The following is a 15,694-nucleotide window of genomic DNA, read 5'->3' as shown; positions in this document are numbered from 1 at the left end:
CTGTACTTATGTTGTTTCTGTTCTTTCTAACCTGAGAAGAAAAAAAACACATTATCTTTTACGTTTTTCGATTGACATAATATTGAATAAATTAGAACTTGTAATTATTACATTGTTATTCACGTTTCGATTTTAACATTAAAAATTATTGTTTATTATGATGGTAATAACAACTGACGGGTCCCAAATAGGAAGAAATGCACGTCTTGGGTTCCCATGCTAGCCACTATCCATCTTTGTTTATATTTGTAGATTAAGGCAATATCGAGACAGTATGCACAGTATGTTTGTATGCCAATAAAAGACTGATCATTCGCAGTCCTATGCAAGAATGGGAAGATTTAAGTAAACAATACCAAGTGTACAATTTTATAATGTAGACGTTGAATCAGAAACCGGGTATTTACCTCTTTATTCTGAAATGTTATTTTACACAAACTCATAGTGTTATCCAAAGCATGTGAATGAGTTATTTCATGGAATAACTGTTCATTTCTTTGTGAGTTTTATTCGTTTTTTCTGAAAGGAATATTCGGAAAATTCAATATAACAAATAGGTATTTATTGGGATAAAAGAAATGATTCTGGGGAATGGTTTTAGGAAATGGTTCAAGAAAATGATTATACAATTCAACTACCATTGAATGTCATAAAATGAGACTGAATTATTGCATACTTACAAGGAAATTGTAACTTTTCAATTAATAGTACAACACTTTCAATAGTTTCAACTTAAGGAAAGATTGTAATCACTATGTTTTTAATAGTGCCTTATGAGCACCTATATTTTCTCGTTGTAAATGTTAAGTACTACAACCAGTCTATCTGTTGTGGCATGTGTATATCGCAAGCGGATTGCTGAAAACTTTTAGAATAAACGGATTACCTAGCCTCACATCCACTGTGGTTGAGCTCTACTAGTCAAAGCTTCATACTTGAACCCTGAGAATTACCTCTCATTGTTAGTAATTAGCAAGTAAATAAATAACTACCATGTAGATTAATGATGATTTATGGATTAGTAGTAGGATTTTGGATGAGTTGTTAGAATTTTCAGATCAAACACTACTGTTACTAGTACTCACACTACTACCTAGAATAGAATCATTTGAACTAAGAACTTGAAATTGCTAAGTATACTGTCTTTTTAACAGTCTTGATGCTCCTATACATTATGGTGTCCCTAGATGACCTTCGAAGTTGAGCTTCATATGCAATCAACTGTTACTTTTTTCTAAGTTGCTTGTTTGTTTCTTTCATGTATATTTATGTAAGAAGTAAAACTTGTGAACGTGTTAATCACAATTTAGGAAAAAAAAATACTTGTCATCATCTTAATCGTAATAAACTCTATGATCTCTTTCACTCTTGTCACAATTATGATCCTATGTTATAATGAACCGATTTTTCACATTGGTGTTATTGTTGTTAAAGATTTATTTTCTTGAACATACTGTTACCATAATTAGTCATTATTCATAACAAAAATGGACAAACACACCGCAAAATCCATAAGGTGTTTCCAATGTTATTATTATTTACTTTTACATCTTATTTATGCCAACACTATGACATCGTAAATAACTAACTGGAGTAAAAACGTAGATCAAAAAGGAAATGAAATAAAAAATAATCATGTTTACAATAACAACTACAATTACCATAAAATTAACAAACAATACTTGATTATTTGTTGCCATCTAAACTCGATTATAACACCAACTTATAAACATCATAATCATTAGGAATCTATCAATTCAACAGTCTTAATAGGTATGATCAATTACTTGAAATATTATTTATTAATATTCAATATCATATAATTTTCATATTTCCATGTTCTGTTTTAACATTAATGTTGTTTTGTGTTTATTTTATATCAAATTACTACTGTTCTTGTTATGGCTTATGTTATTGTTATACATCATGTCAGTAATAAAGCAAAAACGTTGGAAATAGTGTAAACGAATCTATATATTGTATTTATAATTTATTGAAACAATTTATTTATGTGTTTACTTGGTAATTTATGACAATTAACTCGGAAAAAAACAAACAAACAAAATAACAACATAGTACAATACAATATTAGTACAAGTTGGCCGAAACCACTATCAAGCAAAAAAGTATGTAGGCAAGTTTTTCATATTGCCTAAATCATCTTCACTATCACTGTCAATAGTAAGAATAATTAAGAATTAGCAAAGAGAATGAAATGAATAATTAACGGATAAATCTTATTTGAAACTATATTGTATACAAACAGCTAGTTGTTTCTGTATTTCAGTTTTGTACATTATATGATTGATTCGTCCACAATAGGAATAAATAACTGGTAGTATATTCTAGGATTTTCGGATATAAGGTATGCTCAAATGGTCATTTTTTTCTCTTTCTAAGGACTACAAAAATTTTTGTCAATCATACTGAGAAGTTGGAACTATTGAAGCTTGTTTGTTTGCATGAAATCGGATTTCCAGGCACTTACTCGTTTACTTTGACCAATCAGTCAGAGTTAACTTTCGTTAACCACTGTATTCGTACAAAATAGTTAGAGTAAATGATAGAGAGAAAATACCATTTAGAAGTAATAATGTCATTTGTTATTGTAAATTTGTACTGCTTCAGACTATTATTATTCTATACGATTGACTGTGGTTTGTAATTGTTAACAATAAAACTGTACCACTTATCAATAATCATATGTTCGTTTTGGTCTTAGCTTTCAAGGTCAAGCTCAAGGACAGTGGTCTGAATCTTAATTGGTGCTCATCAGAACACTAGCCGAGATAACGTTAAATTTTTTTATAAACCATTAAGTGTGATAAAATTCATGATATATTTAACAATTCTTATTTCAAAACGGGGGGTTGTGGAGATTGTAGTAATTTTAATAGTTGAATTCATTAGTCGATTTAAGCTAAACCACCACTGAAAACTTTGAGGGACTAGACGGCTGTTTCGCATGGAGCTTAAGCGTTCACACGTGGGATTGACGATCCTGGCTTTGAGTCCTGCGTGCGGGATAGTGAATGCGCATTGTTGAGGAGTCCCATTCTGGGACGAAACGGTCGTCTAGTGCTTCTAAGTTTTCAGTGGTGATTCAGCTTACATCGATTCATGAATTGAACTATTATAATTCTTATTTCAACCAGTTAACTAAGACTCACACTTACTTTCTCCTGTTACCCTTCGTTGAGGAGCATAGACCGCCCATAAGCACTCTCCATCCAACTCTGTCCTGGGCATTCCTTTCCAATTCTTTTTAGTTTCTAGTCATTCTTTCCGATTCCCGACGCAGTGTGTTGTTTGATCTTTCCCACACTAATGATGAAAAAGTATTTCGATCAGATATCAAGAGTGACTTTTTGTTTCATTTTCAACACAGTTAAACTTCATTACTTATGAATTTCCACTGGAGCTTCGTGAACCCATTTTAAGATAGCTTAGTAGTAATGGTATGATTATTGTTCAGTAGGATAATTTATGATGATCAAATCAATTAGAAGATTAGTTTCTTAACAGACTGATCTTAGTTAAAGTGCTTTCGGAAATCAAAAATCTGAGTACAGCTTTGTCTTCCTACATTAATATTCCTTATCACTATGTTACATTTATCAACAAATATAAGATTGAACTTAATCTCACGCTGAGCTTAAATCTCTCTATTTGAATAGATCATCATTGTATACAAGTTACATTCTCCAAAAATATAAAAGAAACAATTGCGTAACAATCAAGATCATATTTTATGACAAATACATAATCCGTTATGTTTACAAATTTCCGATTTTAACCTTCCAGTACAAAGTCATTTGATTTTTTTAAAAATTTCTATTCATTTTACGACTGTTATTCATATTGACAAAATATATTCACTTCCATTTATCTTTGCGTATGATCTTAACAAGTCAAATGTCTTTTTTAATAACCTATCATTATCTATATATGAATAAGTAGTAAACATTTGAATTGATAAAGATCATCGCCAACATCACCAATACAATCATGGTAATAATGTTGATGATGATGACGATGATGATGATTGATGTTTGGCGTAGATAAATATCAACTATTTATGATAATCCTATTAATGAATTTCATTATTTTCATTGTTAACCACATAGATTACTAATGTTTGAACATATTACGTCATAATAGGTTATAAAATTGATTATTTATTTTGAAGGGTATAAATGACATAATAAACAGGTGTAGAATATTTTGTTGTTGTTGTTGCCGTTTTAAACTACTTAAATAGAAAGAAAATATAACATTTAATGGTTTTCATTTAAGCGGATTAATAAATAACAACATAACTACTAAATATTGAAGATTCATTAAACTTGATCAAACTACATTCATATTTAGATATATAAAACATACATCATAGTTATAATAATATTTTCATATCATTTGTTTATATGCTTCTATAATATGTATATATCTTAACGTATATACTGTCTAGTTTATAATGTTAAATGTTTAATTATTTCATATAATGGACGTCATGTTGTGAATTAATTCATAACTTGACTTATTTCATTTGGTCACTCATTGAAAATTCTCATAAAATAGATTAGATTTTAACAGTTGTTAGAATGAATTTATTCATTTTATAATATTGACTAAGGTTTAAAGAAAAATTAAAATAACATAGAACTAGTTTTCATATGTCATTCATGTTAGAAACATTCATTTTCTTAAATCCATTTGGTTTTGTTTTATTTGTATCTTCCTATTGTATGTTTAGAACTTGTAATTGATCAGTTTCTTGTTGGGATATATGTATCCTGTGCGAATTGCCTCGATATTGAATTAAGTCATAAGCTTTATAAGCAAAGATTAGTTGATAGTAGAGTTTATTTTTTCTGTTTTGTTAATCATTTCAAGATTTTGTTATAAATTTTAACATATACTAATTTCACTTAGTGAATCTTTAAAGACTTTAAAGTATTGGATAGTTGTTTTTTTATTAGTGTGAGATTTTACAGCAATGAGTATGCACAATATTATGCTGAATCAAAACTTTAAACTTTGAGATATTGGGTTGACCATGTCACCTTAACATAACTAAATTAGTATATAAAAAAACTAACTTTAATCATTGAGAATAAATATTTCACTCTAGGGCTGATTCAATTCTACCACTCAAAAACTTTAATAAAACTTCAGGTATCTGTTTCTATATATATATTAGAAGGGGTTTGTGGAGATTTTAGAAATTTCACAGATTCAAATCATGAGTCAATTGAAGCTAGACCACCACGGAAAACCCAGAAGCACTGGACGGCCGTTTCGTCCTAGGGTGAGACTTCTCAGCAATCCATATCCACGATCTCGCAACCCGCGAGATTCGAACCCAGGACCTATCAGTCTCGCGCCAGGCGCTTAACCAACTAGACCACTGAGCCGGCATCCAGTGGTGTTAATGTCTTGGCTTCGAATCTCTCAGGGGGCGAGGTCGTGGTTATGCACAGCTGAGGAGTCACACACTAGGACGAAATGGCCGTCCAGTGCTTCTGGGTTTTCCATGGTGCTCTAGCTTCAATTGACTCCTGATTTCAATCTGTGATATATATATATATATATATATATATGTCAAATGTGAAACAGATTTCCATCTGAAGCAACGAAAGATAGTTGTGCAATGTAGTGAATTAACTGAAATTATACGTTTAGCCATTGAATGCCAGCTTAGTTGTGTGGAGGTTATTTATTTACAAGCAAGACCGAAAGCCCTGGGTTCGATTTCCTGTTGTGAGGTCATGGAAGTACATTTCTGAGGAGTCTCACACTGTTATAGAAGCTGTTGAATGTTTCCTAATTTTCATTGGTAATTTAGCTAAGATCAGTTCATGATTAGAAAACTGAAAATATATCTATTTCGACTTTTAGTCAACTTCATTTCTATGTAAAAAAATGTTAAACTTCATTTGTAATTATTGTTTATACTTTGAGGATTTGTAGAGAATTTAAACAAAACTTAAATGACCATGTTTTATGCTTTTGTTTAAGTTAATAAACTGGTTTATACAATAAGCGAATACTGAACAATTTCATTGAGGTACCTCTGTGTATCTTTCATGGTTATTAAAACATCATAAATTTAGTTAAAATCGAGCTGTGGTTTGATTTTAGATATTCGATAACTCATCTGCAAATAAACAGTTGTAATTGTGAATTGTTACTCAAGAAAAGTACTATCGAATTACCATTTAAACAAATTAAATGTATTTAATTCCAGTGGTCAATGCTACTAGGATTAGTAATCGCGGAATTTTTCTTTCTAACTGATCTATTCCATTAAAAGCTAAAATGTATTAATTAAATCCTTCGAATTCACCTTTCCTTTTAATAAATATAAAGATGTTATTTGTTTACAATTGGGTATTATATTTTACTGGGATAACATATCGTTTGCCATCACTAACATGTTAAGTGTCTCACTAATATTTGATTAATGGATATCGATCTAAGACAGTATTCTCCATGGAAATAATATTAGGTGAAGGAACATTGAAAACCAAGTTGTATAAAATAGGTGTTTGTATTCGATTTTGTAAATTTTCGACACTGTATACCGGTGAATTGTGTGCACAACATCAAACCAACGATTTCAAAGTATCATGTACATTTTAATGTTGTTTTTCTAAAAGTTAAAGTCCGTATAATTTATTCTTTATTTTGTGTGTATATTTGAGGGAAATGAATAATAGTCAATTATTAGGTTAATAATTTCATGCAATCAAATAATTTATCTCAACAGATATACTATTTCAGTGGTTGACATCATGAGTCAATTGATGCTAGACCACCATGGAAAACCTGGAAGCCCTAGGATGAAACGGCCGTCCAGTGCTTCTGGGTTTTCCATGGTGGTCTAGCATCAATTGACTCATGATCTCAACCATTGAAATTACTAATAATATCCACAAAGCCTTTCAGATATACTATTGTTGATGATAAAATAGCCAATATATTCATCAAAATCTGTAAAACACAATGATATAATATCTAAAGTAAAGTAAATCAGAATTTGTCTTCATTTTTATGAATCCTTTAGATTTTTCCTTTTTTGTTTCAATATTAAAATATAATGAAATTCCCCACCATATAATTGAATAACTATTCATTAATTCCTACTTTTTCATTGAATATTCCAATAAAAATGATTTTTGATAAAAATCAGCTTTTTTTTTTATTTAAAAAATTGTATATTTCTTTTCTATTATTTAACATTCCAAATGAACTAACAGTTATGATTCATGTATTTGTATATACATGTGAATGTTTCATTATTATTATTATTATTATTATTGCTGCTATTATTGTTACAAATATTCTCTGAAATAATTCAAATAGTAAATATTTGTTTGGCGCCAATTTTTTTTTCCGATGGAAAAGATATATATATTTTGTAAAATTGTCAGCTAGAATTATTACTATTATTTATCTTATTAATTAGCATAATTTTTATTTGACATTCTAATTTTTATTTTTAATCAAAATCAATTAATCAAAGAGAAAAAAAACTTTTCCAAAAAAAACTTTGTTAAATTTAATTTTCAGTTCATTGATGAATAATTTTGTTGTTGGTGGTGCTGTTCTTGTTGTTATTGGTTAGATTATTTGTAGAAAGTAAAGACACTATCCTTAAAATAAACTGATAGTAACTAAAAATATACTTTTCCATATATTTTTGAAAATTGCATTCTTCTAGTTTATAGTGACATTTTAATGTTTTTTTATTGAGATCATGAACCGATTGATACTAGACCATCGTTGGAAAACTGGAAGCAATGAACGGCCGTCTCGTCCTATTGTGGGACTCTTCAGCAGTGCGCATCCACGATCCCGCTCGCAGGATTAGAACCCAGGGCTTTAAGTCTTGCGCGGGAACGCTTAACCTAAAGGACCACTGGGCTGGCATCTAATGGTGCTAGTGTCTAATATCAACTAATCCAAGAAATTGCGCGACCATCTTCCATTGTACTGAAGTAGATACCTGTCTCTACCCGACACGGATTAGCTCCACTGGTCACGGCTTCTCACTAGAACTCCGAGAATTTTTATGTAAAATCTTCACAGAATTTTAAGCGTAAAATTAAAAAAAACAATGACAATTAGTAGCTGATCAACTTTTTGTAGAAAAATCCCTATGATACTACATAGTTGGAGGTAATTAAAATTTTCCCTTATTTTTTATATACGTTAAGTAGAATATGATTAAATATCAAATAACTTAAACTATTCGTCGCATTATAACTTGACCAATGTTCGGTCAAGACTAATGACCATTGAGTATGTCGTTAATTGTTTGTTATTGATCATTTAATATAGATGGTCTAGTTCTAAACAGATGGCTACCAGTTGATGAAGCAATGAATGTTAGTCATGATATATGATCAGTTGACCTACGTTGGGAATGTGGAATATGTAATTTCAATTCAAATATTGTGGTAATCACGACAATGAATGATTTTGTAACTATTGAGCGTAGATACTGGCCTTTTAGCTTTTATCAAATACTATTATGTCGAGGTAGTCGATCAAATATCGTCACCAGATTACGGGACGACCAGATATAAAGTGTTTTTTTATCTCCCGGATGGACAGTTTAGAAGTCATACATTGATCCACTTCTACGTATACTTAAATATAATTTTCCCAGTAGATTATTGCCTTCTTTCTTATTTATCTTCGGAGTAGTCGTTGTGATGAATTTAAAGGCCATTATTTTCCAATTCTTTTATATTGAGTTTATGTTCAAAAGTTTCATAGTAGAACATATCAGTTATCCAGTATTTACTGAATTGTAATAGTTGACCGGCAGATATGTTTTTTGTGAAAAACTAACTCAAAAATAATGACAGTAAATTTGATATAAAGTCTCAAGTAGTATTCATTCAATAAAAGTTGACCATGTTCGAAATGTAGAAGAAATAATGATGATCAGTCGACTTATTTCAATGTTCACTTATAAAATGATTGCCTTTCAGTAAACATAGAACTTCCGCTGGTAAAATAAATTTTTTTCCATTAAAACAATAATATTTTATTTAACTTAATAGACCATTGTATGTCATATTTACTGAGGTATCAATTTCATATACATTTACTACACTAATTTAAGAGGTAAATTCATTCTATAAAATAAATTTAATTAATTAACTAGACATATTTATGTTTCATGTTGAAATCTGATTCTTTCACTTCCTTCGTTTTTTGTTCGTTTTCTTCCCTTCTGTCTTTTTCATTCTCATCTTTTTTCTTCGAGATGTTATTTTACTTGATCCATGGTTAGATATTTAGTGAAGTCTAGTGTTCATTGCAATGTAAATAATGAAAGGGAATGAAAAGATGGTGAAGAATATTACAGTCTATAGTATGTATAAGATCGTTGATAATAATCTTTTTATCTTACTTCATTTATTCATCCTTATTTTATTAGCCTATAGGAAAATATAATTAAACCTTGAGGCTAAATAAAATTAAACTAAATGATGAATGTGTTGAACAAGAAACGCAGGAAGGAATAAAACTTTTAAAAGGATACATAGTTAGTCATTAAAAAATAGAAAATAGAGAAAGTAACTGATATCAGATTTTAACAAACAAATAATTATTTGAAATACGGATTTATATGTCTTCTGATACCACACCCTAGAAGTCAACAACGTAACAAATCGGAAGAAAAGCGTAAATTAACAGATAGTAGAAAGTTATAAAATTAATGAATTGATGAATATAACTTAAATTAAATCGGATAGTTTTAATAATAAGTCACTAGTGACTAGGACTCAAGGTCCCTTAAAAGTGAACAACATTTGATTTGAAAACATAAGACAATTATTTACACAGTGTTAGTAAATAACTCATACCGTGGTGTATGCTACTTATGTTGACAGATGTAAGTAGTATGTAATACCAACCAGAAGTGGAATGCTTGTCAGAAGAGGATTGAACTGAAGAGGATAGAAAGGAATTGGAATAAAAACAGAATTGGAAGAATCAAAAGGATATGAAGTACAACTGAAAGATGTGCAAATGATGTATTTGATGTATTATATTTGCATTCTACTAAAGCATTGTGTGATTGTACATTAAAGAACAAACTGGTTTTCCCCCACCTGAGGGTTCGTTCACTACAATACTAGCTGAATGAACATATTAGTTCACTGGTTATAGTTATTTGTTATGAAGAAATAACTTTCTTTGTGTAAAACCATTCAGTCAATATTGAAGACTTGAAACCAGGCAAAATAACTATCCAGTTGATACATGAATCTTCTACAAAGTTCTTTATTCAAAGTTAGTTCACGATGAAAATGAACTTTAAATTATTGTGGACCTTTACAAACCACCACTTTAAAAAAATAATTACATATTTATTAGCAACTAGAATTAAAATGGGTTACTTGAAGTTTAGCTCAGAGGCTATGATATAAGAAGTCAAACAAATAGGAAGTTGGATAGTACGTCCTCAGTGATATAGGATGAAAATTGCAGTTTGTTTCAAATAAACTGACGACCAAAAGTTATGAACTATTATCTTCCGATTCTGTGGTTGAATAATGTTCAATTGCAATAAAATCACAAGTCCAGCAGACTGATGAGGAAATTTAAATTAGAAATAAACTGTTACTGATTTTCAATGGTTTTCCAATTTATTTCTGTTTTTGTGATATAAGATATTTTTCAAATGTTTGGTCACAATTTTCACTATGGAATAGAATATTTAGCTTCATAACTAAAAATCAATAATGTATATTTTATACAGAATTAACGTATTGTACTTAAAAGAATAATCTAAGATGCTCCTTTAGCCCTATTTGTGAGTGACTGGTTGGATCTACTAACGAAGATAATAATGGCATAAATAACATACAGGTTGTATAAACTAGTGTCTATCTAAACTCAATATTCAATGGATAATGGTCTGATGTTTGAAGCTAAAGGTACGGAGCTCAAGTCTCAAAGTGAATACCAACGTTTTGATGCAGGTAAATCCAGGTGACGAGTCCTGAATAGAATGAAATGCGCAACCTGTTTTCACTGTCATCTGCAATCTATCTATTCTGTAGAACAGTAATTGTATATAGTTTAAATTTCGCTGAGTCTTACAGATTATTTAGTTCATTTACAGTGAACAAATTAAATCATCATAAAAGACTTGCGGTTTATAAGCATTCGTTTTTATGGTTATCTACTACAGTTAATCGATACTTTGTGAATATATATTTTTTTTCATTTATATATTATATTGATGTATTCAATCAAAAATTTATAGGCTATATTTTCTAAGAAGCAACAGAATGATACAGAATTAATCAATGTTATTTCCTCTGTTTGACTAGCAATAAAATATCCGAAGACTTATACTAATCACATCATAAATCTTTCAAAAAAGGAAAACTAGTACAAACTGTGAAAAAAATAAAGTTGTTTTGTGCCACCAGGAGAAAAGGACAACACCATTCATTATGCATGTGTTTTTTTAAAGGAAAACGTTAAAATTCAACTTCTTTGAGAATTAAAAAGTAATTAACTTACATATACGATAAAATAATTAAAAGGATAGAAGTGAAAAAAAGTTATAGTTTGATCATTTGTTACTAATAGGTGTTATAGATCATAGGATATAATGCATTCTGGAATCCCTTTTTTTCCTTAAGTAATCTCTTATAAAACAATTGATTATAAAAAAACAGTTTTCGTTAAGGAGATTTTACTTTCAAATTTAATAATTGACAAAAATATTTACCAAATTATGTTGAGGAGTTCCACAACAAGACGAAACGGCCGTCCAGTGCTTCTACATTTTCATTGCTGGTCTAATATCAATCGGTTCATGATCTCAGTCAAAAACTTAATAATCTCCACAACTCCATACTGACCAAATTATATGTTTAACTACTTGTTAGGAGGTTAAATGGATGAGTCGTAATCATAAAGTCAATTATATAGATCTAAGCAATTAAATATCTTGTGAGATTTATCAAAATTCAAGCAATAATTAATTATTATCAGGATGAAGATTTATGAAGGCTGTAGTAGTGGTCTAAAGGTTAAGCGTTTAAGCATGAGATCGAAGGTTCTGGGTTCGATTCTCATGTGCAGGGTTGTGGATATGCACGGCTTGGGAGTCCTATACTGAGACAAAACATCCATCTTGTGCTTCTAGGTTTTCAACAGTGGTCTAGCTTAGATCGATTCATGAATTGAACTGTTAAAACTAAGCATTAGAATTAAAAAAATAATCTTAGTGATGATAATGTTAAAGTTTTAAATGAAAGGAATTTAATGTGTATTTTATGTTGAAAATGTTTTTACTAAAGTGAAACAATAGACAAGAAAACAAAAGACATTTTCATAGAAATTAAATAATTACAAATTCTAGGGAAATATTAAAAAAAGAGACAGATTTAAGAAGTACTTTATATATATATAACTGTCAATAACTTGTTAGTGGTTGGTGATACTTTTAAAATGTAAAGAAGCTTTCGGCATAAATCTCTAGAAATATTAAAATAGTAAGGAGGTAAAATTTTAAGGCTGAATGTATTGATTCTACCGTTTAACATAGTTAATTTGTATTGTCCTTTGGTAAGTCGTTCCAAAAGATATATTCTCGAATTAGACAGAAAAAGATACCTCGAAAATCGAGTGTAGTTTAGGTATATTTCCATGAAACACGGTAAAAGTGATCAGTTTTCGCATTGTATTCAGAAGAAATTTCTAGATCCACTTTCATTATCGGAGCTTATAAATATAATCTAAACGTTCACCCAATAAATTTCAAAACAGATTCTTATATTTATAAGCAAAGATGGATAGTGGATAGGAGTGGAATCCAGGACGCGCGTTACGTCGTATTTGGGACTCGTCAGCTGAATGTACCTGCTTCTCAGAGGTGATGTTCACTCTGAAACTCGAACCTAATATTGTTCGCTTCAAACACCATCGCTTTATCCACTTAGCTACTGAGTCCTAATAGCCACCTGCTTGCGCAACGTGATGAAGTTTTAGATTCACTTGGTGTTGTTTACTTGTATCTTCCCATTGTTATTTAGGACTGCAATTGATTAGTCTCTTGTTGGTATATGTACATCCTATGCGGACTACCTCAATATCACCAGTGCTAACCACTATCGATCTTTGCCTATAAAGCTTGTGACTTCAGGCAATATCGAGGCAATCCACACAGGATGCACATATACCAACAAGAGACTGATCAATTGCAATCATTCCATAAACTCAAAATATTCAATAACAAATCAACAATCATTATTCTGTCTTAAATTCTATGACAAAGTCATACAACTGTTGACTCAAATCAAATTAATTCGGCAGCTAAGTACTATCATATTTCAATCTCTGCAAGGAAATAATACATCAGTGTTATTTGTAAATATTCGATTTTTTTTGTTTTAGTCTGTGAAATCACATCTCTTTAATCTATCTGTTATACTGAATAACAAAACTTACAGTTTGTTGTTTTTCTTTCAGAAGATTTTCAGTTATTTAACTTTTAACAATAATAATATCAACAACAATATACAGACAAATAAATTTATTAATCTATATATATATATATATATATATATATATATATTATATGAATTAATCATTTAATAACAGTTTTGTTTTAAATAAATGAGTGAATTAAATTATCTGGAAACCGGAAACATCAACACTTAATCGGCTAAAAAGGAAACTAAACCAATTTTATTTTAAAAAAATAATAAAAGGCAGAAATCTAAACACTGGTGTGTGTGTGTATGTGTTTGTGAATGTATTGGATTAAGTTGATAAATCCAAAATGAGAAAATGAAATATATTGAATAAGTGTAGTAGAAATAGACAATGTAGGTTCATGTTGATATCTAATCGTTTTTTCTATCCAACTTCAACTATCAATTAATCATTATTACATCTCACATTGTCATACAAATTTTACAGTTGAGAAGGAAATAGTGTCATTTTCTGTTAACTATAGTTAACGGGACACATAAACTGTGTTGATAAACTTTTTTTAAATCTTTTTGACTTGTGAAATAGTATAGAAACAATTCATTGTATATTGTTACTGATCACTGGATAGATGTATGTTATACATCTATCTATCTACACTTGTGTCTATATGTATATGTTTATTGTTTATGCTTTCCACATTTATATGTAAACTCGCTATTTCGTCTGTTCACAACGCTTGTATTAATATTTTCTCAATTAATCTTAGCTAATAAAAAAAATTATACATGTTATAACAACAATAATTAATACCAATAACCTAACGGTAAAACATCAGTAACATTAACACTATTTTCATATTATTGTCACTTATAAAAAATAAATTAAAGGAAAGAGATAAATATTCACATACTACTACTACTATTACTACTAATACTACTACTGTTAAACATGTCATGTTTACACGTATATGTTTAATTTATACCTCTATTCGATAGGTAGACGTGTATGTATTTCACGCATTATTAATCACAACTCCATTAAAATTAATTATTTCTTTTAAAAAAAAAACAAGTAATATCAAGGTGAAAAAACATCAAACATCAGCACACAAAGAAATAAAACGAATTATTTACAAAAAATAAGTGAAATATTTGTACAATGAATTGATCATCATAATGAGAAGTAGTGACCAGTGGAGTTCAACCAGGTCTGTTGTGAGATAGTAACTCACTAAAGACAATGGTGAATGTGTCGCTCAATTTCATGGATTAGTTGAAGTTAGACATTAACACCGTTGGATGCCGGCTCAGTGGTCTAGTGGTTAAGTGCTCGGGCGCGAAACCAGTAGGTCCTGGGTCCGAATCTCGCAGGGGGCGAGGTCGTGGATGCGCACTGCTGAGGAGTCCCACAATAGGGCGAAACGGCCGTCCAGTGCTTCCAGGTTTTCCATGGTGGTTTAGCTTTAACTGACTCATGATCATAACCATTGAAATTACTACAATCTCCACAAAACCCATCTGATAATGAATGACGTTGATATCAAGTTAAAATAATTATCATGATTGTTCCCCCCCCCCAAAAAAAATAATTCACTCTATCGATGAAATAATCTATAATTTAGAGGTTATTTGTGTTAAAACTATAAGTGTTTAAAGAGATAATATTTGCTTTTATTATTATTGAGTAACAGAGAATTCTGTTTTCTCTACTTATTTTTATGAATAAGTTAGTGAATTAGATAACAAATAAAATTTGAGGGTAAAAAGACTGTCACTGATTAAATAAGCCAGCGAACCAAGTTGTTATAATGATTATTAATGTACAGAACATGCAATAGATATTAATACACTATCAAAGTGTTATAAAAAAGGGATCGTCAAAAGTTTTTTTACAATTTCAAGACTTAAATAAGAGAGGGATTGAGAAAGAGCCAGTTTATTACATAAAATAGAACTCAATAATTGAGTTCATGTGTCAATTGAAGCTAGACCACCAAGGAAAACCTGGAAGTACTGGATGGCCGTTTTGTCTTAGTGTAGGACTCCTCAGCAGTGCGCATCTACGATCCCGTCCCGCGGGATTCAAAACCTGGACCTATCGGTCTTATGCATGAGCGTTTGGCCTCCAGTCCCGAGTTCGAATCCCACTGGGCGGGATCGTGGATGCACACTGCTGAGGAGTCTTACACTAAGACAAAACGGCCATCCAGTACTTC

The sequence above is a fragment of the Schistosoma haematobium genome, chromosome 4, assembly GCF_000699445.3.
Source record: "Schistosoma haematobium chromosome 4, whole genome shotgun sequence".
Taxonomy (NCBI): Eukaryota; Metazoa; Platyhelminthes; class Trematoda; order Strigeidida; family Schistosomatidae; genus Schistosoma; species Schistosoma haematobium.
The sequence above is the reverse complement of the archived record's forward strand: the minus strand, read 5'-3'. Positions refer to the sequence as shown.